We start from the raw sequence: 23,873 nt of genomic DNA, 5'->3' as shown, positions 1-23,873 counted from the left end.
ACTTGTGTCTAATCCCTGGACTGTTAACTCAGAAATTCTGGGAGTGGCATATATGGAACTTAAGAAAGAAAACAGGTGAACATATGGGAAAGGGGAAAAAGAAAAAAAGAGAGGGAGACAAGCCATTAAGAGACTTAATGATAAAGAACAAACTGAAGGATGATGGAGGTGGGGGCAGGGATGGGATAGATGGGTGATGGGTATTAAAGAGGGCATTTGTTATGATGAGCACTGGGTGCTGTATGTAAATGATGAGTCAATGAATTCTACCCCAGAAACCAATATGCACTGTATGTCAATTACCTAAAATTTAAATTTAAAAAGATACAGAAAATACTCAAACAAAAATAAATAAATAGTAGTATCAAGACCCAGAATGTGACATGATCTTACATAACATATAGATGTACTTTCTGTACCTTCTTTCATTTTCTCTGTCTTTGCACATTGTCTTTGGAAGAGTCAGAAACCACTTTGCAAGATGAGGGAGGAGAAGCAGAAAATAAAAGAAGATACTGACTGTACCCACTTTCCAGGTGTCAATACCCTATCTGAAATCCTCCTCAACTGAGAAAATGGAAAAGATTTAATTCTCAAGTTTGGAATAAGGTGTTCTAATCCCAAATTGAGACTGTTTAGTGAGTTAAAAGGAGTATACCATTTATCATTACCTAAAAATGACTACAAAGTCATGAGATCCCCAGATTTTTCATCCAGCAGCAGGAGATAAATTCACCCTATATTACATATTTTGAAAGGTGAGTGAATCAAGTGGAGAAAAATAAGGTTATTTTTTATTGAATCTACTCCCTCCCCTCCAAAAAAGAAATTCTGGGAGTGAGGCCTGGTAACCTAGGCTTTTAAAATGTATTCCCCATGTTTCTCAAGAATACTAAAGTTTGAGAACCACTGTCCTTCCTATACTGTTTCTCCAGGGATGCAGTGGATAGGGAGTGAGGGAGGACTCCAGAGGGTGGGGCAGGAGGAATGCAAAGTGTTAACCTGAGGTCTTATTTCATGGGGTGAAGAGTTATTGCCTATAGTTTTCAGGTGCCTGGGGTTCTCCATTGGCTCATCTATATCCCACTCTTGAGTTCACTGGGAATGACACATATTGTGTTCTGGTCTTTCTTCACATACTTCCTTTGACATAGTAAATACCCTAAGAGAAAAATGAGCTCATGGGCAAAAGTAACAAGGCATTTGTGGATCTTAATTATGCCCCCCAAAACAACGTATACTGGATAATAAATTTCATCAGAAGCAAAAAATCTTACAACAGAGACCAAGAACTTAAAATTGGCTAAAAAATTAAATGACATGACAGAAAAACATTAGCAATAGGAAATAAGAACAAGAAAATATAAGAAAGAACTACACATAAATCTTAGTCATATAAAATATGATGGATAAAATAAACACAATTGATAAATAGCAAAATGCAAATAACTGAGGCATAAATTAGTGAATTCAGACAAGTTCTTAAAAGAGAAGAACAAAGATAGAAAAATATAAAAGAACAAGTAGGAGCTATGGAGATCAAAGCAGAAATGGTAATACTGAGATCATCAGAGTGCTAGAAAGAGACAGAGACAAAAATGGAAAGGACGTCATATAGCAGTAACACAGAAGATAAATTTCCTGGAATAATTCATATTGAATTTGAAAAGGCCACAGACTTCTGCTTCCAGCCTTGATGATGTAACAAGGAATCACATTTACCCTCTTACCTTAAACAACTAACCAGCAACATACATAAAACAGTCTCCAGGCATGAACAGGCAGTAAAGAACAAAGATTCCTAAGAGAAGCGAAACACACACAGTTTGACCCATAATTGTCCCAATTTACTGCCAGAAAGAGTTCCCAGGGGACAACATATGAGGGAAGGACCCAAAAAGATATCAGCAGTTTAAAGTCAGGAGATGGAGTTGACAATTCAGTGACATCAAAGAAGTCAGAATTTGCAAGACAAGAGACCAGAGAAGAGGAGAACACAGAGGGCAAGCCTTGCAGATCTATAAGGGATGAATTTTTACATGAGTATTAATCCTAGTATAAGACAGGAAATTATCTGAGTCTAGGGGAGAATTCACAGGTTAAAAAATCAGAGGAAAAATTCTCATTACTCCCACAAGGCCACAGATATTTATGGTTCCAACAGCCAGTGTAGAAAAACTTTGTAATGCATGAAACATCAAGTTGACTCCTCAGACTGCCTCTGAGGAGAAGGACTAAATTTGCCCTTGACTGATATTTCCTTTGGTCATGTGGTACAATAAAAAATATATATCTGGTCTTTGCCCTGGATTCTTGGCACAGAGCCCTTGAAAAAACCCTTGCAATTGCCTGAGTGATGGTGTTATGCTAATGAGGTAATTCATGAGTTGGGTGGGCTCTAGGTGGCTACAAATGGGGGCTAGTCATCAGAAAAACCCAACCATATAATGAGAGGGTTGGAATTTCAAGTTATCTGGCTTCTCAGAAGGGGAGGGAACTGGTGGAGTTTTTTTCAAGACTTTTTAATTTATTCATTCATGAGAGACACAGAGAGACATAGGCAGAGGGAGAAGCAGGCTTCCCATGGGGGAGCCCGATGTGGAACTCCATCCCAGAACCCCAGGATCATGCCCTGAACTGAAGGCAAACGTTCAACCACTGAGCCACCCAGGTACCCCTGGAGATTGAGTTCAATCACATAGCCAATGATGTAATTGATCATTTCCAAAGTAATAAAACCGCCATAAAAATTCTTGGACACTAAGGCTCAAGAGAGCTTTCTTCTTTCACATTGATATGCTGGGAGAGTGAAATACCCCAATTCCATGAGGAGAGGGCATGGAAGATCTGTACCCACCTACCCTGCCCATCTTGCCTTATGTGTCTCTTCCATTTAGTGGTTTGAATTGTAGCCTTTATACTAGTAAGCATACTACTTTCCAAGGTTCTGAGAGCTGTTCTAGGAAATTATCAAATGAGAGGTTGGATTGTGGGAATCCCCAAATTTAAAGTCAAATGGAGAAGCACAGGTAGCCACATAGGGTATCCAAGGAAGCAGGAGAATGCAACACATGAGAAAAAACAAAATTAATAGACAAAGAGCCAGAAATGGCACAGATTAGGAAATAAGTAGAAAAGATAATAAAATGGCAACTATAAGTATACTCCATATGTTCAAGAAGATAGAAAAAGGATTTGTGCTTAAGGATAAATGTGAAATATATTAAAAAATGAAACAAACTTATACAGATGAAAAAAATACAATGCCTGAGATGAAAAATACATTGGATGGGATACACAGCAAATTTGGCACCAGTAAAGAAAACATGAGGGAACTTGAAGACAGAGCAATAGAAACTACCTAAAATAAAACAAAGGAAGAAAAAGTTGGAAAAAAAAGTGATAAGAACATCAGGAAACTGTGAGACGAACTCAATCACTAACTGAAATTTAAAAGGAGGGGTTTTTTGTGTGTTAAATCATCAGAAAGTTGGGAAAATCTTTTAGTATGTCATAAAAATTCAGAAGCATAAAACAAAAACTGACAAATTGACCAGATAAAACTAAAAACTTCATTATAAAAGGAAAACAAAGTATATTGAACCTATTTTTTAAATAAACTGGGATGTAACATTAATAAAGCATATGACAAAAGATTATTATCCTTAATATGCAAAGACCTCAAAGCAATTTTTTAGTATTAAAAAAATGTAATACAATAAGAATAGGCAATTATTGAAAGGAAAATGTTAAAAATAGCCAACAATCACAAAAAGATGTTCTTTCTTATTTATAAATCAAAGAGGTACAAATTAAAGCAAACGTAGGGCAGCCACAGTGGCCCAGTGGTTTAGTGCTGCCTTCAGCCCAGGGTATGATCCTGGAGACCTGGGATCGAGTCCTATGTCAGGCTCCCTGCATGGAGCCTGCTTCTCCCTCTGACTGTCTCTCTGCCTTTCTCCCTCTCTTTCTCTCTCTCTCTTTCTCTCTCTCTCTCTCTCTCTCTCTCTCTCTATCGCTCATGAATAAATAAATAAAATGTTTTAAAAAAATAAAATAAAGCAAACATAAATCATGCTACTAGACTGGCAAAATTGAAAAAGACCAAAATCTGTATTGAAAAGGGAATACAAAATCAAGCACTTAGAATTTTTTATGAGAATTTCAATTCATAAGCCCTTCCTAGAGATCATTTTGGCAGACACCAGCACAGGAAGAAAAGACAAAAGAAAGAAGAGAGGTTGGGAGGAAAGAAAGAAAAAATAATAAATGTTCTTTTTCTCTTACATATATTACTTAAGCAAATCGTGAAACAAATAAGGCAATAAACCTGAAGCCATTAAAAATAATATAGGATCCTTCCTGTCATGAATAAATGCTCAAAATCAGCATAAATGTCATACATAACTATATTAAAGAATAGTGCAGTGTGATCCCAATTACATTAAATGAGTATGCATATATTCATTCATAGACATCTAAAAGAGTTTTCAGCAATATATTAACAGTAGTTATACCTTGGTGAAGGAATTCCACGTTTTTTTATATTATATTTACATATTCTAATAGATTGCATTTTTTAAATAAGCATATTTCAGCTTTAAATTAATAAATCTATTTTTTAGATGTGACTTATCTAATAAGATGAGAGAAATTGTGGTAATGTGGTAAGTGATTCAACTTAAGATCACATATATAGAGGTCCTTAAAACTATGTCTCCTTTGAACAATTCTTCTATTATACTCAGTTTCTTCAATCCTCTCCCTCTTCACTTCAGAGAAGACACAAAAGCAGGAAGCATTTGATAATACTCCCAAATAGGAAAACTTTATTAAATTTTCTATTAAGTGGTTTTAGAAACGGAATTTCATTTTAGGTTCATTTCTGATATTTAGAAAGGGGCAAATAGAAGGCAACATGAGCATGTCACCAACATGTTTCAAGTATACACCAGGTCCAAGCAAAGCATTAGTTATGACAGGCAAAGAAAAGAAAGGGGCAAAAAGTTGACAACATTTATTATGACTAAGTAGAATGGAAGACTATGAAAGACTAAGAGTTGAGGTTAAAAAAAAAAACACTGAACATTCAAAATCAAGAACTATAGTATAGGATAGATTTGGAGAAGCCCAAAAGAATGGTTTAAGTAAACTAAAACATGTATAAATTAGTGTTCATAGCCATTGTTCATTCATTCATGCTTCTGGTTCAGATCCAATCAGATAATATTGTTAGGTGCAATATTTGGCACTGAAATGAATATTAAAACTAAGTATTTATTGGCACCTTAATACTACCAGAGCCTTGTTCCAACTAAGACTCAGTTTTGTTTCCATTAGGAAGTGCTGTAAGTTGCTTAATTCTGATTTCCCTAAAATCAAGAAATGCCATCCAAGAGGTTTTATTTTCATTTCTAGTGTCGTCCAAGGATGCTGGTTCTCTCTTATATTAGTGTCTGGATATACTATACTATACTCTTTTAAATACAGAGATTAATCTAGAATGTTTTCACTTTTAAGGTCAATTTAACCAGTGAAGCAGATAACTCTCCTGGATTATCGGCACTTAAAAACAGATATGTTACATGTCTAACACTCTTATCGTAATTCTAGGAATTTCCACTAAGGAAATCATTATGTAGGTGTATAAAGACTTATTTACAATTTCAGTACAAGAGTCTTAACAGGGAAAAACAAAAGATAGGAAAACATGCTAAATGTCAAAAAAAAACAAGAAGCCAGATAAAGAAATTTGGGTACAGACATTCTAAGCAGTCATTAAAATCCATTTGAGTTATCTTTCTTTAAAATGTCAATTTTCAAAACCAACCTATATAGCAATAGGTGTCATTACTAAAGAATTTACATAACTCCCATTACACAGCCTTTCAAATATTTGATCACAAGCTGACATCATTCCATGTTGCACATCAGGAAGGCTCGATTGTGTGGCTGGTGCTTATAACTATGTTCAGTGCGATCCTCAACTCTACTTCTCACCACAAGGCCTCAGGTTGTCTTTAGCTCACAAGTTCTATTGCTGTGTACATCCTTCATGCTGAGTTTTGATCTAAGACTCCTTCCCTAGCCCACCTTTCCAGGTGGGTGAAATTCTATAACCAAACAAAAAGGACCTTAGATTGGCCCATGTTTTAAAGTGGGTTGGGAAAATGTTTGGATATATGTATTAAAGACAAGATTCAAGCTGTAATTCAAGCTGTCACACTGAGATGCCTGCTCATGAAGGGGACATGTGTGGAGTGGTCTTGATGCTGTTCCAAAGGGCTGTCATCACATTATCTAGGTCACACGACAAGCCATGTACTTAGAAATTGTTCACTCCAAGGTTTTGGATATAGAAGATATTTTGATCTGAAATTGATCATAATACTAAAAAAAAAGTAGAATTACACATGCCACATTATTGGTCAGGATCCAAAAGAGATATATTTTTCTCCATCATGAAAAGTAACTAAGAAGCCTTAGTTAGGAATTTATAATTACTTTACAAAGTCAGAGGATGATCCTGTTGATTATGACTGACTTCTTTTTAAAGAATTAATTCCATCACAAACCTCTGCTGAAAACTGTTGAGCTAATTATTTGGAACATAAATTTCCAGGCAATCTAGATTCTGGACGTAGTTTTGCATCTAACTTAGCTTGGTTCAAAGGATTCAATTTTACCCTTGCCGCTTCAAGTTCAAGCAAGTGGTCCAATTGCAACAGCAGCATAGACCAAGGGATATGCTTTAGTGAAATACTGCAAGAAACTGTCCTAGTTCCTCTGTCACTGCATGTTCAACAACTGTTAAATTACCAACAGGAAGGGGTGCCTCAGTGGCTCAGTTGGTTAACCAACTCAGTTGGTTAACTGCCTTAAACTTCAGTCATGATCTCAGGGTCCTGGGATCAAGCCCCACATCAGATTCCCTGCTCAGCGGGGAGTCTGCTTCTCCCTCTCCCTCTGCCCCTTCCCCTGTTGGTACTGTCTCTCAAATAAATAAAAACAATTTTTTAAATCACTAATGGGAAGCTATTTGAAATTTTGCTTTGATTGATTCCAGGGAAGGAACAATATGGAAGCAAAATATCTGGATTTGAATATAACTTACTTCAATGTGATCCTTGAGAGTCAGTTTCCCCATCCGTGAAACTAAGAGAAAGTTTACCTCAGAGAACTGCCATAAGAATTAAATGAGAATGTGCTAAATAAACCATGAACATAATATTAACGTTCATTATTATTTCCACCATCACATACCTTTGATGGTCAAACCTCAGCAGAATTATTAACATTTTCCTAGAGCCACATGGCCCAGCCCTGTTGCCTTCATATATGATCATTTCACCAATCTACTGTTGCATTAAAAACTACCCCAAAACTTAATGGCTTAAACAACAACCACTTTTTTGCTCACAATTCTATGGGTTAATATTTTAAACTAGGCTCAGGTAAGTGGTTCTTCTCTATACAGCGTAGCTGAGATCGTTGTCTGCATTCAGCTGGTGAGTGCGCCACTTTGTACTTGTGTCTTTCAAAGCCCCTAATATATAAATGGGCAATTGTAGTAGAACATATCTGTTTCCCCCCAGTAGATGTCTTCCTCCAAAAGAGAGACCATGGTTTACCCACCATTAAATCCCCAGCACTTGCACAGTGTCTAGCACAAGGCAGTTGTGCTATGCTGGCTGGATTGATCAGTTTTCAGTAGCATCATTCCATTAAACCTTGACTACAGCCTTGTGTAGGAGGTGAAGAAGCTTACACAGATGAACTATGTGACTTGCTCATCCTGACTTGTGACCCACTGTTCTGCTCTTATACTGTACATCAGTATCAGTAGCATACAGAGCCACCTCCTTTCTATTACTCACTTTATCTTCTGTGCCATTAAGCAGAAAGCCCAGGACTTTGAAAATCAGAAAGTTGGAGTAGAAAGGGCCCAAGAGACTATTTTGTCAGCGTCCAAATCCAGCCTTTTGCACAAAGGAAACCATTCCAAAGAAAAGTAACTAGGGGCAAATCCTGGTCTAGAATTCAGGCCTACCAGTGGCCTCTTCACTTTCTTTCCTTTGGTAGAAAGGTAGAACAAAACTGAGACTGGATTGATGAAGTGCACCTTTTTGCCAGATTTGAGCCTTCCTCCCAGGCCTATTAATGGTATGCAAGAAAGAGAATTTGAAAAAGAACATAATTTTCCATTCATCTTTCTGTTCTAGTTCCACATGCCACAAATGGAAACCATTTGGTGGGGGCTCTAAGGGTGAGAAGAGATCTACGACGTGCAGCTCTGCATCGCCGCTCAGCAGGGCTGTCAGTAATATCTTACTTAACATACTGTCACAGAATTTTCCTTCAGTGTCACCTCGGTCGCTACTGTAACGCTCCATAAGAAATAATGCCATCTGTTAAAACACACAAGGCAGGGAAACGCAGCTGCTGTCATCACACAAAGATGGAATTAACCAACACCAAGCAATTACTTTCCTTTTAAATTTCACAATTAGAATTTTAGTCTTGCTTCATTTGTATCACAAAAGTCACCACAACACTGTGCCTGTTGCAGTAACAACACCAAGCTCTTCGTGAAAACATGGAGGAGGAGGAGTCTAGCTGGGGCTAATAGTAATGGTTAACTCTGTTGCCTCTTTTATAAATATTTTTTTTAATTCCGTTGGGCAGTGTTAATTATAGGTAACAGTACTAGGAATAATGGATTTGCATCTTGCATTCACATTTAGGCTCTCTCACTACTCAAAGAAAAGAAACAAACAAAAAAAAAAAACACCAAGCGAGATTTATTGCCGATGGAATGATTGGTATGCTGTATATCCAAGATCTTTTCTCGCTCCTTGGGAGTACAGGATTATAATGGAGAAGGAAAGGACCCAGCTTATAGGAGACAGGTTTCTAATTTGAACAGAGATGAAGTTCTGCCTCTCAGCTTTTATCCCATTCATTGGAAGGCAGCAGATTGCTGGCTAAATAACATAAGGGTGGACCTATTCAGAGCTTAACTGCTGAGCTAACTCTTCAAAAAGCTGTAAGAGATCAACAATTGCCTTGGCCAAACTCCATTATGAGGGTGTCAGCAAGCTGGTGTTTCTCTTTTTTGATGCATCTTTTTGCATGGGAATTATGTACTATATTTCCTGAGGGCAGAGCAATAGGCAAAACCTGCCTTCACTGGTTTCCTGATGGGAAGAGTTCTCCTTCAGGGTAGAACAAAGTCAGTGAACATCACAAAGGGTTAACTTCTTAGCTTCTCTTCAACTTCTGACCTGTTTATGAATCACCCAACGAGACCACATACCAATGACTCCACAAGTGTGCAGTTATCGAAATACGTTAGTTGGTCCTCAAGAGGAAGCCTCTCATATCCACCCTTCACATGATACTTTTGTTCGTTCTTTGAGTACAGTTTCCAACCATTTGATTTTAATGACCTTTCATACTTGTCTAGTTCATAAACAGAACAACGCGCACGTGCTTATAGGCAGAATTGCTCTCAAACTTGAAAAATCTCCTTAGATCAAGTTCATTCTCAATCCTGTGGCCAAGACCTATGCCTTCACAGCAGAACTACATATTAGAGAGCATACACTTGGCATTTTAGCACAAAATATCTTACAAATTAGTTATTTCTCAAATTTTTATAGAGCTGGACTTCCCAAAGACTGTGGATTCTTTTAGGGCTGAGACCATGCCCTGTCAGATAGAACATAGCACCATCAGTAAGAAAAGCTCAACATTTAGGGACTAACAACTTTAGACTTTAAAACCCAGGTTTTGTCCATTTTGAAATTATTTACGTTAGTTGTTCGATATCTCGTTTGGGGCAGGGCAAGGGGAGGGTGCCTAACAAAATTATTCTCACAAACAAAATGTGGCTAAATTCATTATCGTACGCAAAAATTTGCCTAGTTCTATTGACCAAAATCTTGACAAATACAATGATGTCTGATGTATTATTATTATTATATGGAGAAAAATCAATTTTATCACAGACTACAAGACTCTTCAGGTCCTTGAATACAAAGGACCCTATTTAGAAAGAAATTGCAATCTGTAAATATAATTCACAATCAAGGCTCTCAAAGTCACAAAATAGCAATGACTACATCTCTGATTACTAATTGAATCAGACACTACCAGCACTCCAGTGAAGACCAACCAGACATAGGAAGCCTCTGGACCAGGCTAGTCTGTATTTTGCACCACAGGCACAGGCCCAGACAGCCTTCTGTTTTAAAAGATGCTATTTTTGTTTGTAACATGATTTATAAAAAAAAAAAAAAAAAGAGGAAAGATGATGTGCTAGGCATTATACTAATCTTTTCAGCTATAGTAATATGTGTCATTTAGAACTAATAGCATGCATTAATAATGACCTACTTTGTCTCTCTCTTGGCCCAGTACCATATCCAAAACCAGTTTATTTGGTTGCCATGTTGAGCTTCTGTATTGCTGGTTCTCTTTTGAGTCAAACTTAAAAGAATGTATAGCAATGATGAAAGTACCTAGTTAAGAAGCTAAAAAGATTATTTTTCCCCATGCAATGTATAAGAAGAAATCTTAGGGGTCTCAAAGAGGAAAATACACACACAATCTGTTCAAACCACCCAATTTCTCATTTAATCCCCTACTTGCGCATCTCATACTAGCTCTTCACTTTTAAAAAATCCCTTGCCTTTCCTATCCACCTACTGTTGTTCTCTTTTGGGTCCCATAGACTCACTATATAGCCACACCAAGACTCAAGTTCTCACAGACATTTAGCATAAGCATTTCACATAACATATGAACATTGTTCAAAGTAGCACATGGGAGAAAAACATAGACAAACCTTTCTCCCCTTGACCCAAAGCAATAATGGGGAGGGGAGAATCTCTAAGTATAAATGAAATAAAGCCTTTCCAACTTTAGGATTTATATTTTCTCAACTACCACTGCTTTTGTTCCCCCATTCTAACAATGTCTCTAAAAATAGACACCTTATGTAAATAAGCCAAAAAGTAGAAAAGAATAAGTTTAAAGATGGTGGAAGAGAATCAGACTTTAGTTTTAATTCTGCATCTGTACCCAGGTGTGAGAAGAGGTGATAAATAAGAAACTACTTCGACTAGCCCAAAACATTAGTGTTAGCAAGAATCTCCCCTACTCCTACACACAAGCACATACCAGATGGTTCCATGGCAGTCAGGAGGCTTGAAATGAAGCATTTAGTCTGCAGCTGGAATACACAGTATTGCCCAGTTTAAGAAAAAAAAATGCTCATTTATTCAGATGGATAAAAGGATTTAATCTCATAGGACATGCAGTTTACTGTCTTCAACTTTCTAAAAAATCTCAAACCTAGTGAATACTCCCACCCCAGCCCAGGCAAACCACTTTCAAAACCAAATTTAGATATATTCCATTTGAATATGCATCTGATAATTTTCTTAGTCTCCATCACATTTATATGGGTTCTTAAGTTAGATTTGACAATCAATATGTCACCATGGTTTTTTGTTTGTCCCACATTGTCATATTTACAGTAAAGCAGCCAGTTTATCAGAGTCCATGTGAAAGTTTTAAAAAATCCTAATCTACAATCAATTACTCTAGTATCTTCTCAATGTTTAAACAATCTAACTTTAGATCAATGTGGTTTCTCCTAAATATTTATTGGGTTTTATCCAGTGCACATATAATCATAACCTTATTTATGTAATTTTTTTCAACAAATTGTTCAGCCACTGAAAACGTTTTACCCACGTAGGCCCATTTATTTCTCCTCAGATTCCTGAAAAGACACAAAGCAAGGCAATAACTTAATTTATACATGATTCTGCCCAACTAATTTTCCTATTTGTATAATATAAAGGAAGCCTCCTAACTTAGGTAAACAAACACAATCTTCACCCTAAAAATAGAATATAAAAGTGGAGTGTGGGTGGTGGAGAGGATCCAAGTCTTCTGGTCCCACCAATATGTTATTTATTTAACAGCATGCAAATTAGTTAACAAGAATACATGCCGGGTTCCTGGGGTAAATAATTTCCATTCCTGTCACTGCCTAGAAACCATCCTTAAGTGTCTCCTAAATATTCATGCTACAGAAATAGGCCACAACATGAATTAGAGGGGAACATCTCTCACTGAAGATTCTCTCCTAAGAAGAAAGGGTGAGAAGGAGATAGAGATGAAAGAGAAAACCATGGTGAGAAGGAAGAAAAAGGAAATGTTTCCCATTTTTTCCTTTTTTTTTAGTCTTCTACTTAGTCATCTTGGAATTAATCTTGTCTCATGGTCAGTTTGTGAGCATGCAGTACCATGCTTGTGGAAAGCACAAAGCTTCTGGAAGTGTTAAAAGGCAGACTCCTGAGGAAAAGAGTTACATGGGATTAGCCTTGCATGTTACCCAGCCAAGTCATTATTCTAAAAACAAAAAGTCTAATCCCAATTTAAATTATCATATTTGTCCCCCATTGTGCAAATCAACAAGAGAAGCTTCATAAAATATCCCATTAAAATACATAATTTGTGTCATAACATGTATTGAAAATATACTGCAAGTCAAGCAATCCCTTGGCCAAAGAAGAGATGCCAAAATGTCAGATTATTCCTGTGGAGTATTACACAAGACCCTTATAGTTTAAGCAAATAAAAGTGCTTTCTCCTCACACTTTGCTATGGAATGAATTGTGTCTCCCTAAAACTCATTTTGGTGAAGCCCTAATCCCCAATGTGACTATATTTGGAGATATGGCCTTTAAGGAGGTAATTAAAATTAAATATGGTCATATGGGCAGAGACCTAATAATATAGGACTGGTGTCCTGATTAGGAGGAAGTGTTCAGAGAGCTCTGTGTGCACAGAGTGGGGCCATGTGAGGACAATGTGAGAAGGGTAGGCATCCACAAGCCAGAAAGAGAGGCATCACCAGAAACTGATCCTGATGTCATCTTTTAATTTTTTTTGACATACAGAAAGTTGTACATATTAATACATACAACTTGATGAGTTGGGAGATAAGCACACACCCATGAAACACCATCACCACAATCTATGCCATAAACCTACCCATCACCTCCAAAAGTTTTCTCCTACCATCTTATTTAGTGTGTGTGAGAAGAACATTTAACATAAGATCTACCTTCTTAGCAACTGCTTAAGTACACAACACAATAATGTTAACTCTAAGTATTATACCACACGGTGGATCTCTAGGGCTTATTTATCTTATGTAACTGAAACCTAGTAACTTTCACTAATATCTTCCCATTTCCCCTTCTCCCCACAGCCCCTCCCACCATTCTACTCTCTACTTTTGTGAACTTGATTATTTTAGATTCATCATATAAGTGGTATCATGTAGTATTTGTCCTTCTACTTCTGGCATATTTCACTTAGTATATTGCCCTCAAGATTCATGCAAGTTGTCACAGAAGGATTTATTTCTTTCTCATGGCTGGGTAATATTCCATTGTATATACACACCACATCTTCAACCATTCATCCACTGATAGACATCTATCATCTAGATCATCATCTAGATAGGTTGTGTCCATAACTTGGCTATTGTGAATAATGTTGCAAGGTACATGGGAATGCAGATATCTCTTTGAGATCTTGATTCCAATTTCTTTGGATATAGACCCAGAAGTGAAATTGCTAGACCATATGGTAGTTCTAGTTTTGATTTTTTGAGGAACCTCCATAATGTTTTTAACTGTGGCTTCAACAATTAATATTCCCACTGTACAAAGACCCTCTTCTCCACATCCTCACCAACATATATCATCTTTTGACACATTTTTGATAAAAGCCATCCTAACAGGTGTGAGATGATATTTTATTGTGGTTCCGATTTGCATATCCCTGATAATTTGTGATGTCAAGCAGTTTTTCATATAGATATGAAAGAAATATCATTAGTCTTTTATGGGTCTTCCTTGAAAAAAATGTCTATTCCGTTCTTTAACCCATTTTCTAATTGGGTTATTTGGTTTTTGTTATTGTTTGTCTTGTTTTGCTATTGTGTTAGAGAGTTCCTCATGTATTTTGGATATTAATCCATTATCAGATATATGGTTTGAAGATATTTTTCTCCCAACCTGTAAATTGCCTTTTCATGCTTTCATTTTGTTGTTTCCCTCACTACGTAGAAGTTTTTTTAGTTTGATGTAGTCCTACTTAGCCTGTTTTTTTGTTGTTGTTGTTTTTTGTTCAGGTTTTTTGTTTTTTGGTTTTTTTTTTGTTACCCATGCTTTTGATGTCATACTCAAGAAATCATTGCCAAAGCCAATCCTGACAGCATCCTGAGCTGGCCTTCCAGCCTCTAGATCAGTGAGAAAAAAATTTCAGCTATCTAATCCACCCAATCTGTGGTATTTTGTTATGGTAGCTCAAACAGACTCATATGTTCTTGTTCTATTAGATTTGAAATATATAAAATTAGCAAAACAAGTTCCTCAAATAGAAGCCACTCATCTTTATTGCATTTATCTCAAATAGAAGCCACTCATCTTTATTGCATACAAAAGGAACATGGAAACTCGCTGCTAAAGTGAAAGGTCTACATGGCACAGATCTTATTAATACAAAAATACAAATTTCATCAAGTGCTTTAACTATGTCTTACATTGTCCTCAGCATTCATGCTATAGTAATGAACAGAATAGAGAAACTACCACTCTCAAAGATATTGCATTCTGGTGAGAGAGATAGTAAATGTATAAACAAATAAATTAATTAAATAATTTTGATTAATCGTGCCATGAGAAAAAAATAAACCAATACCTTGTGAGGGGGGAGATTAAGAAGGAGGGAAGGAAGGATGGGGGAGGGAACATTTCTAGGAAAGTAGCATCTGCACTAAGGCAAGGAAGGAAGTGATGAAACCAGCCATAAAGATGAAAGGAATTATCATTCTGGGCAGAAGGAAAATCAAGGGCAAAGACTCTGAGGCTGACACAAGCTTGATTTGCCTGAGGACTGGAAAGAGCATGAGTGTCCTTGGGGAATGGAAGTGTTCCTGGGGAAAGGTGTGCAAGAGAATGCACAGAGCCACCATTATATAAGGCCAAAGAAAAGAACTGGGAATTCACAGCACAGTACAAAGCAATGGAAGCCACTGGAGGGTGAAAGAAATGGGGGAAATTATATGATCTGATTCATATTCTTGAAGATCACCTTAGCTAGTAGAAGATGAATGATAAGGAAGGCAACAGATGATACTGGAAGACCAGGAGGGTGGCAATTATAATAGGTGAGGTGAACGGTGAGCATGACTTAAGCTAGAGCAGATGGGTATGGCAATTGACTTGATATGCCATGTCCAGGTTGCATAACTTGGAGGTAGAATCCACAAGCTTTCTGATGAATGGAGGGGTAAGGAAGAAAAGGAATCAAGAATGACTTTTAGGTTCTAGATTTAAGAGACTAAGCAGATAGCAGTGGATGTATAGGTCTTAGTTCTGTATCTCCATAGTACCCTGCCTGGCTAAAAAAGGCACTAATACTTGTGAAAGGAAGAGCAGAACAGAAGGGAGGAAAGGAAAGAAGGAGAAGAGAACTCCCCTGACTGTACCCTCATCCACAAGAAAATCACTGTCTTTTGCAAATACCCAACTATGTAAATAGGACAATGCCTGGACGCCTGGGTGGCCCAGTGGTTGAGGCCTGCCTTCAGCTCAGGGCGTGATCCCGGAATCCCAGGATCAAGTCCCAGGTCGGGCTCCCTGCATGGAGACTGTTTCTCCCTCTGCCTGTGTCTCTGCTGCTCTCGCTCTCTCTCACTCTGTCTGTCTCTCATGAATAAATAAATAAAATCTTAAAAAAAAAGAAAGAACAATGCCTGAGTTTTCCAGTATATGCTCCATATGCATTCACTAAACATTCCATAAGAGTCAATATAATAAGTACTGTGCCTAATGATAACTGTAAAGCTTTGTAAAACTCCAAAAAGTTTTCTATTTTTTTAAAGAGAGAGAGAGAGAGGGAGAGAGAGAGACAGGAGGAGGGAGAAGCAGGCCCCGGGTCTCCAGGATCACGCCCTGGGCCAAAGGCAGGCGCTAAACCGCTGAGCCACCCAGGGATCCCCCAAAAAGTTTTCTAAATAAAAGATTAAGTTCTCTTCCAATTAATTTGGAAATATATATTATTTCCTCCTACACAAAATGATACTATCTGTGCTACATGACCCTTCCAGCGCCAAGTTTGTTCCCAGAAATCCATATTCTGACCATGTCTTAAAATAATCAGCCTAACATATTACTAAATTTGGAGATAGGTTAGTTTGAAGACTCAATTTTTAAATAGGTCACCTCAGAACTCAGGTAATAGCCAGAAGGTTTTACTTTAAACTAAACCTTTTTCTTAAATTTGAAATTTTGATAACTGCCTTCATTATTTCCTTATGAAAAATCATTAGAATAACCACTAGCTCAAAGTCTTGTCTTTTTCTTTTAATTAGGCCTAAAAACATACCCATGAAAATTTGCAAGATTTCCCATGGCCAAAAGATGTTACCTATAAGTTTAAATGACACTAGGATTTAAATTATATATTTCTATGTATTTTAAATGTCAAAATGAGTAATAGCTTCCTACTCTAAGTGATAAAGAGGATTAAATGACACATAGGGTGAATCTGAAAGTTGAAAAAGTCAGTCTTGATCATTAACTCAACAGGAAAAACATTGTCCGGAAGGCATAGGGTAAGAGGAGGAGCTGGAGGAGCTGAGGTAGCCACCCTGAAGGGAGTTTTAATCCCCTGTGTGAGCAGCACAAGGGTATTACAACCTGGGCCCCATTAAATGTAACCTGCTGAATCATGCTAGTCAAAGATATAAGGACTTATCCCATACAGAAGTTCATGAAAGTGTGCCATGTCTAGTAATAGATATTTAATTTCTTGGTTCCTTGGTGGCTAATTTATTTTTTAATTCTGCCAAGCCCCAAGAAGGTACTTAAATGTGAGTACCTAATTCAGCATGATTATGGAAGAGTAAAATTTGGAAGAGTCACAGCAGAGAGAAATGATCATGATGTCCCAGGTCTACAAGGATGTGGTGCCTGGACACCTGTGTCTGCCAATCCATCTCCTGCCATCTCCACCAACCAGAGAACAATTCAGCCTGGGGAAACAGAGGAACATGCACATCACTCGGAGATGTCTGGAAAAAACACATTACCCTGTTTTCCTCCGTCATCATTTTCTTCATAAAGTGATCTTTCAAAAACCAAACCATTTAAACATTCAGATAATCAGGGGAGTTATACTCTAACTTCAGACATATGGTTGACTTCCACGTGTTCATCAGAGGCATCTCTCCTTCACTCCCTATTTCTTCAGACTCTAAAACCAGGATATAATCGGAGATGTTTCCGTGGCAAGCTCCAATAGAACACAGGACAAATTCACACTGAGCTCTGAGGCTCCTATTCTCCTATATCCCCTTTCACTGCAGACACAACTGACAGCTGAGAGAAGTTTCAGGTTCTGTCCTCCTCTGAACACCTGAGAGCAGCTCTCTTTTCCAGAAGTCCTAATAAGAAAATGCAAGACAAATCCATCCCAGCAAAAACACTGCACAGACTGCCTATAAACTCAGCCCCACAAACCAGCCTTGGAAGCCTTCTCACCCATTTGTGTGTGTGTGTGTGTGTGTGTGTGCACGCAAACACACATCAAGTCAATTCTTTGAGTGTCTTTATGTATTTACTATCTTCACTAGCCTCTACTTCTGACCAACATTGTCAAAGTACCTATGTTACCTTATTGGCAATTGATTTTATGACCAATTCCATGCAAGTTTACTTTCTGAACTTCTCTGGATGGAATGAAGCAGATGTTTCACGAATATGTCTAATACATCCAATATAGTAGGTACCTAGAACTACATTAAAAATGAAGAAATATACTCTGTATGATTACTTTCCTTCAGACCATGAAGATGGAGTTCATCTTAAATGAATTGATAGATGCCTATGTTAAGCACCTACCTTCTTAATTGGCATAAAAAAAAATCGAGAATCTTTGACTTTGGAAAATGCATATTTTGGTTAGTTATTGATGACCAGAAGGGTGGAATGTCTATTGATACTGGTGGCTATATTTAGTCCTCCAAAGTACAGGAGTTCAGACAGAAAAAAAAAATCACAGCAAAGAATCCCAAGGCATATGACTTTCTTTTGTAGCATAACACGATTAACCTGTCTCACACAATAACGCTGGCTGTCATGCTGGGGAGAGGAACACCACTGTTGCTTGCCTTTAGAAAAATACATGAAAAATATAAGGCTTATAAAACAGAGCCGTCTGGAAATTTGAGTCTGATTATTTTAAGAAACATTTCATATTTTTAATTCAGCAACAAAAGCAACATGGATGGCGAATAGAGTTTTAGCCTGCAAGAAAGCAAAAATAAATAAATAAATAAATAAATAAATAAATAAATAATAAGAAAAAAGAGAGAGTGAAGTAATAGAAGGAGGTGTAAGAAAAGCAATTTTAATCAAGTGAGAAAGAGGGAGAGGGAATTGAGAAGGGGCAGCTTCCTCTCAACCTTGCTTTCTATCACTTTCCAGAGACAGAGGAAGTCAATTATGTACCCAGCATCACCTAACACAATTCTATTCTCTGGCTGACCTTCCCTGAACACACTTCCCTGCAGGATGCCTTGACAAGTTGCCCTGAACATCAACAGAGAAAACTTTCACTACCTGTAGATCTAGAGAAGCTCATTAAAAACACACTGAGTGTGGCATGGGACTGTAAATTACTTTTAAAAGTCTCAGATTTTTCTCTTCTCTCTCAAATTGTACAAATCTATTATTAAGCTTTGCCACAATAAAAGTGGATCATAATATCTGTTACCATACCACAGCTTTTTCAAGCTGCCAGTCTTTATTCACCACAAAGAAAGCAACTTTTATGACCACACTAAAACAAGTGTTATCAAGGAAGGAAGGAAGAAAGGAAGGAAGGAAGGGAGGGAGGGAGGGAGGGAGGAGGAGGGAGGGAGGGAGAAAGAGAGGGAGGGAGAGAGCGGTGGTAAAGAGGGAACAGGAAGGGGAAAAAAGAGAAGATAAAACTATTTACTGAGTAAATAAAGAAAATTTTGACAACTAATAAACCAACATTTACTACGCTAATTAGTATCTCCTAGAGGGATACAAATTTGTTTATATCAATTAAAAACTATCTGATATGACAAGAAAATACCTACATATCTAACATCAAAAGCATTTCTTTCTTCTTTCTCTTCCTCCCTTACTGTAGTCAGCACATGATGAGCACATGAAGGAAGGTAGAATAATTCATTATTTTGTCTCCCACTGCTTTGTATCTTCAACATTTTTGAATAAATACAAAGTCATAAATTAGCTTGTAGCAAAACAGAATTAATTGAATGTCTTAAGTAGGATCATCAAACCAAGGTTTGAGTCAATTTATCTAAGATTTCACTAATGTAGTTTCAGCTCATTAGGGTGAGAACTGATGCTAGGGGTGGGACATTATTAGATACAGAAAGAGAAAAATATAAGATCAGGAAAACCTGACTCTGCTTTTGCAAGAGAATTTTTTGAAGGTTATCTGATGTATGTGACAGAGCATAAACAACTCCTCTTCAAACAATAATCTGTGATTGAAAAATAAAGATGCTTTCATAGAATCTGAAGATACTTACACACACGCTGGTACTGAGAAGGCTCTGCCCTTCATTCTCTTGCCAGAAAAAAATCTTAGAAACACAGCAAGGAACAGTGATTTTATGTGTGTGTGTGTGTGTGTGTGTGTGTGTGTGTGTGTAACAATAATCAGCACACACACATATAACAAAATATACTTATGGACTAGCAAAATATATTCTACATATGTGTGTTATACATAGACATCATTATGATTATTTCCTTGGAAAATAAATTTTTCAGGCATCTAAACAAAACAAGAATAATTGTACACAGCAAAAAAGAAACAGCAAAGTTGTGGAGAGGGAGATTTTTCCAGCATTTCCAATAAGGGGATCAATAATAATCTGTGATTCTTCCAGTAAAAAGGCTTCCCCAGAGGGGAACTTATGATGGTCACTGAACATCCTACATCACCTGGGTAAGGCAACAGGTGCACAGGTGCCCAGTTCTGTTCTATTCCTACATTTCAGAAAGATAGGGGTTCTTTCTCATGGACAAGATAACAACATCTTGGAACTCAAGATTATGTACAACTTTTTGTAATAGTTACAATAAATTAAGAAAAACAAAAAGACTAAGGTGTAAGTAATATTAGGTGGACCCCAAAACATAAGGCTAATGGGTGGATATTTCATTTAGTTAATCAAAATATTAAAGAATCCATATAAATGGAACAAAATATCATCAAGACTGCATAGCTGGGATAAAATAACCAGAAATAATTAAAAGCCTGGTTAGGTAGACAAATAAAGTCACTTACTAGATTTGACCACAGTCAGGTTATGCAATGTCTCAGCTTCAATGACCACATCTGTAAAATTCAGATTAGTAATATAGGTTTGTTGTGAGCATTAAAATAGACAATGAATTCAAAGTACTTAGGGTGCTACTTAGCACATATTAAGCACTTGATACGTGTCAGTACATTATTTTTATTATTCACTAGATAAATTCTCATCTCTGGTTTCACTTAGCTTATCAGTATACCCTAAGGTGGCGTAACAGAGTAGATGTTGTCTTCAAAGTTACCAGGAGTATTTAACAAGAACAAAAAATATCTAACCTTCATTATAGTTTTAAAATTTTAACTGGTTTTATAAATTGGGCTTAAAAACTAAACAAGATGGCTTTTCACTTCACAGCCAATGCTGAAAAACCAATGGTTAAAGCAGCTTCATCCACCAGAAAGATCTGTGACATGTCTAACTTCACGATACATATGCTGCACACAGCCTCGGATATTTATAAGGTTAAGCATGTTGAATTTTGCAATGCCAAAAATTAAAATATATGTGTATATACATATATATGTATATATTCATAAATTCCTATCACTTGAATGGCATTATGTAATCCCTAAGTATGAAATGTTACACACAACTACACTTTGTGACTTACTGTAGCTCCCTCGTACAACTGTGTTTTCGTATTTCTAGTTGAGTTGAAAGTATAATCAATGTGAGTTTCTAAAGTTTATACTCTTGTAGTGGAGAGACTGTTTCTATTTGCCAGAATTAGAGATGACCTTGCCCAAATGGGAGAGACAAAAGATTGTTTACTTGGGGTGAATGTATCTTTATGGCCAGAAAAATATTTCTCTGGTGCCTCCAGTGCTCCTCTCTGGTACTATGAGAAAGAAACTTTGGTTAGTTGCTCCCACTCACATCTGAGCAGAGCTGCAATAACAGCAAATGATCCTTGGAAATCACAATCACATTAGGCTGCTGTTCAAATAGCTTTTAGGGTTGTGATAATGGGAGGCATTCCTAATAACTGGTGACACTGCAAGACCCTGCCCAGAAGGCCTCCAAATGGCAGCGTACAATTTAAATTTTAATCTGGAAACAGTGGAAATGATGAGATTCCAGCTGGGGACCTTCTGGTCTGAGGGCCGGCGTTCAGCCTCCCCATTAGGTGCCCCAAAGCTTCGTTGAGTTGATGACTGAATGCCCCTACTCTTTTCACTCATTCCCACTTCATGCCCATCTCCCACCTGACTCCCTGCATGGCAGGAGGTTGCATTGCTTTGCTTCCATAGAGGTGATCTTGGAGCTGATGGAGCATGCCCACGTCGCTGTGATCCAACTGAACACGTCTGTATTTGACATAAATGGAATGGTGCGTCCATTGTTCTGACAAGTGATAACTTTCTGAACTTTTTTCCTTCCATGTGTGGGGTGGGCTTTGGGACATACTTATCCACTCTAAGCTTGAAATGAAAGCTGGCAGATGTATGCCATGGGCAGGAGGAAAACGCTTTGTTTTTTCCTACAATAAGCAATAACCCTTAGTATAATAACTCAACACAAGTTAAATAGTGAAAGGGAACATTAGTGGGACCCTGTCGGCATGGAAGGGAACAGCTGGCCATGTTAGTAATCATTGCATGTCATTACTTGGGAAGTCCACTCCCAATATCACTACAAACTTGTATTTCCTGAGTGTTTAGGCAGTAACACACGACAGATGAGAAAGTATCATAACAGGACATTGGAGGCAGAACTCTAGAGTTTGATGCTTGGCAATGCCAGGTTTGGTTTCCAATAAGCAGAGACAGAAAAAAAATCTTGCTAACGGAAATAAAGTAGGGAAGAAAATTTTGAAGATTCCTAGAATTCCTCTCTCAAAGCTCTTCCTAAATCATCTTTTTTTAAAAATGGGAAACTTTTTTTTTTAATTCCCCATGTATATCAATGGTCCCAAGAATGGTGATGTGTCTCTCAGACTAGGAGTGTGAAACTAACAAAAGGATGAACATTAATACATAGATGCCTGGAATACTCAGTGCAAACACAACTGCTTCCACTGGGCTCCATTAGGAAACCTATTCCAGTACCCCAATACCCTCAGCAGCAGAATTAGAAAGTTGTTTTCATTTTTTTAAAAAAACCACACACAGGAGCAAATTTCTGCAAGGTGGAAATGGGAATAAAAACCAGTGTTTTGGAATTTTTTCTTTGCAGATAGTCATCAAATGAGGTACAATATTTGCTAACAGAGGGTAATTTGAATTATCCACGGATAGTTCAAAAACACAAAGAGTTCATTACCCAGATATCTCTATTTAAAATAGATTTGCTTTTGTTCATCAGTGCAGTGCACATGGCTGGGAAATGGCAAAGTGCCAGAATGAAACTGCTCCTAATTTTCAGAGGAGGCCACCAGCTAATTACACAGACTGCAGGTGTGAAGAGAGAAGCTCAAAGTAATCAATAGCAGTAATTAATCTGCTAGACTGGAGCTAAAGAGCTAACAGCTGGACATCAGAAATGGACACATGCAACAAGATCAGCAATAATTACCTCTTTAAATATTGAATTTCCATAGCAACAATTAGGCTTATAAATAAAGGCTGGAAACCAAGGCTCCGAGGCATGACACTGCATGGCAAACACAACATTCCCCAAATCAACCCTTTTAATAAAACACCAACAATATGCTTGGGCTGGGTCGACCAGTTTTCCAGGGTTGGAAGAAGCTGACTGCAGTTCCTCCAGCCTCAGCTTTCTTGGCAACCTACTGGATCTCTGAGTCACCAAGATGGCCCCAGAAATTGCTGTGGGCAAGAGAGCAATACCTTTCCACATCACCTAGCACAGCAGAACAACCAGCTACAAGACACATTTTTCATCTATGAATTATGTTCCTTTAAAAAAAAAATCACAAAACCTGCAAGCAAAATTCCTAACCAATGTGTTGGAAACATCAGTCTTTAAAAAAGCAATTGGGCTGTATTTTGAGGGATTTATTTTCAAGACCAATATGATCAACAAGATACCAGACACTGAAGTTTCTATGACATTCTTTTGCTTTGTGGAAAGAATAAAGGAAACTTTTCATTAGTGGGTTTTGTATTATTTTTGAGCTGATGGGGAAGAGGAAGTTGTTACTGAATGTGACCTAAGAGCCTGGCTCTATGCTACACCCTTTATGTTCTTCATTCATTTGAGCCTAATATTGTTTTGTTTGACAAATCATAGGGAGGCTAAGGACTTGCCAGGGGTCCACGGCCAATAGATGGGAAATCGGAGGGTCATAATTTGAACTCAGCCCTAGAAGTTATTTCAGCAAAGCACTCAAACATCTTTGGGAGGGGAATATGTTCTCTAAAACACTGAAAATTGTTACTGTTTGAAATGCAATTTAAATTGTGCTATTTACATCCACCATTTCTACCAAAAAAAA

General features: G+C 37.4%; 1 long non-coding RNA gene across 1 annotated transcript in view; it reads right to left on the bottom strand.

The window, feature by feature from the left end:
* The window catches only part of LOC125754381 (uncharacterized), a 70,184-nt gene extending 49,701 nt beyond the window's left edge, over positions 1-20,483 (bottom strand). The window contains exon 1 of the long non-coding RNA XR_007408383.1: positions 20,449-20,483. This is a non-coding gene — a long non-coding RNA (uncharacterized LOC125754381). The remainder of the gene's footprint in view (positions 1-20,448) is intronic.
* Between the last annotated feature and the right edge of the window lie 3,390 nt (positions 20,484-23,873).

Source organism: Canis lupus, chromosome 35 (assembly GCF_003254725.2).
Source record: "Canis lupus dingo isolate Sandy chromosome 35, ASM325472v2, whole genome shotgun sequence".
Classification (NCBI taxonomy): domain Eukaryota; kingdom Metazoa; phylum Chordata; class Mammalia; order Carnivora; family Canidae; genus Canis; species Canis lupus.
This window is presented reverse-complemented; position numbering and strand designations above follow the sequence as displayed.